General features: G+C 39.1%; 1 long non-coding RNA gene across 1 annotated transcript; it reads left to right on the plus strand.

Moving 5' to 3' along the window:
• Positions 1-1,456: 1,456 nt before the first annotated feature.
• On the plus strand, positions 1,457-1,989 carry LOC117520414. Its single transcript, XR_004563641.1, has 2 exons — positions 1,457-1,616; positions 1,960-1,989. It is a non-coding gene; the product is annotated as an uncharacterized LOC117520414 (long non-coding RNA).
• The last annotated feature ends 372 nt before the right edge of the window (positions 1,990-2,361 follow it).

A 2,361-nucleotide genomic window follows, 5' to 3' on the forward strand; every position in this document is an offset into this window, starting at 1 on the left:
GGACGTCCCTGAAAAAGACGTTACTTGGATGGCAACATGTGTTGCTCCAAAACCTGGATGTACCTTTCAGCATTGATAGTGCCATCACTGATGTGTAAGTTGCCCATATGGGCACTAACACACCCCCATACCATCACAGATGCTGGCTTTTGAACTTTGCGCTTTTAACAATCTGGATTGTCTTTTTCCTCTTTTGTCCGGAGGACACAATGTCCATGATTTCCAAAACCAATTTGAAATGTGGACTCATCAGACCACAGCACACATTTCCACTTTACATCTGTCCATTTCAAATGAGCTCGGGCCCAGAAAAGGCGGTGCTGTTTCTGGATGTTGTTGATGTATGGCTTTCACTTTGCATGGTAGAGTTTTAACTTGCATTTGTAAATGTAGCAACGAACTGTGTTAACTGACAATGGTTTTCTGAAGTGTTCCTGAGCCCACGCGGTAAGATCCTTTACACAATGGTCGATTTTTAATGCAGTGCCACCTGAGGGATCGAAGGTCACGGGCATTCAATGTTGGTTTTTGGCCTTGCCGCTTACATGTAGAAAGTTCTCCAGATTCTCAGAATCTTCTGATTATATTATGGACTGTAGATGATGGAATCCCTAAATTCCTTGCTATTGAACTTTGAGAAACATTGTTCTTAAACTGTTGGACTATTTTTTTTCATGCAGTTGTTCACAAAGTGGTGATCCTCGCCCCATCTTTGCTTGTGAATGGCTGAGCCTTTTGGGGATGCTCCTTTTATACCCAATCATGACACTCACCTGTTTCCAATTATGTGTTCTTTGAGCATTCATCAACTTTCCGAGGCTTTTGTTGCCACTGTCCCAGCTTTTTTGAAACGTGTTGCAGGCATCCATTTCAAAATGAGCAAATATTTGCACAAAAACAATAAAGTTTATCAGTTTGAACATTAAATATCTTGTCTTTGTGGTGTATTCAATTGAATATAGGTTGAAGAGGATTTGCACATCATTGTATTCTGTTTTTATTTACATTTCACACAACGTCCCAACTTCACTGGAATTGGGGTTGTATGTTTTTTTGTAATCATTGCATTCTTCACCTTTTGGCGACTGTGGAGCACACAGTTTACAGACTCTTGTAAGATCACATATAGCAGTTCTATGGAGATACCTTGCAGCACACAAAGGTCAAGGTCAAAGGTCAAGGTCACAGGAAGGTCAAACACTAAAATCATCAAAACAACTTTCCTGGTCGCAGTGTTTGAAATTTTGCTTCCAAATTTTGTATGAATATCATGAAAGGCCTTGAATATAAGCCATACCTGGGATAAGTGATCTACCTTGACCTTCAGGGTTTACCTTGAGGTCAAAGATGACCTAAAGTAGGCAAATTTTATTTTTGATTAAAACATGCTGTGTAATACACCAAATTAAGGGGTTTGATGAAGGGATCTAGAATATATCAAATGTTTTGTTATGACATCATTTTGTGATGTCATGATGAAAAAACCTGCAAAATTTAGATTTTTTAAGGGTGTGAAAAGGCCAGCAAATCATCATTGCAGAACCTTGCAAGTTCACATATAGCAGTCCTATGGAGATACCTTTCAGTACATAAAAGGGTCAAGGTCAAAGGTCAAGGTTACAGAGAGGTCAAACTCCACTTTCCTGGTCCCACTTTTTGAAATTTTGCCTCCAAACTTATAGTCGGTGGTCTGGTGAATAAGCCATTACGTGGGATAAGTGATCGACCTTGAACTACAGGGTTTAAACTTCAGGTAAAAAAAAAAAAATACCTACAAGTAAGCCAAGTTTCATATTTGAGTAAAACATGTTGTGTCATACACCAAATTAAATGGCATCAGAAGATATCAAAGGTTTTAGGTTATGACATCAATTGATGATATCATGATGAGCTAACTTGTAAAATTTACACACAAATTTACACTTTCAGTACACAGAAGGGTCAAGGTCAAAGGACAAGGTCACAAGAAGGACAAACACTAAAATCACCAAAACAGCTTTCCTGGTCGCAATTTTTGAAATTTTGCCTCCAAACATCACAGGATGATAGTAGGTGGTAGTAGTCGGTAGGTCATTACATGGGATAAGTGATCGACCTTGAACTTCAGGGTTTACCTTGAGGTCAACAATGACCTACAAGTATTTTTTTATTTAATTTAACCTTTAATTAACCAGGTTAGTCCCATTGAGATCAAGATATCTTTTGCAAGGGAGACCTGGGCAAGTTTCCAATTCACCTAATCTGCATGTCTTTTAAATGTGAGAAGAAATCGGAGCACCCGGAGAAAACCCACGCAAACACGAGGAGAACATGCAAATTCCACACAGTAAGGCCATAGGTGGGAACCGATCCCATGACCTT

Source organism: Thalassophryne amazonica, chromosome 1 (genome assembly GCF_902500255.1).
Source record: "Thalassophryne amazonica chromosome 1, fThaAma1.1, whole genome shotgun sequence".
Taxonomy (NCBI): domain Eukaryota; kingdom Metazoa; phylum Chordata; class Actinopteri; order Batrachoidiformes; family Batrachoididae; genus Thalassophryne; species Thalassophryne amazonica.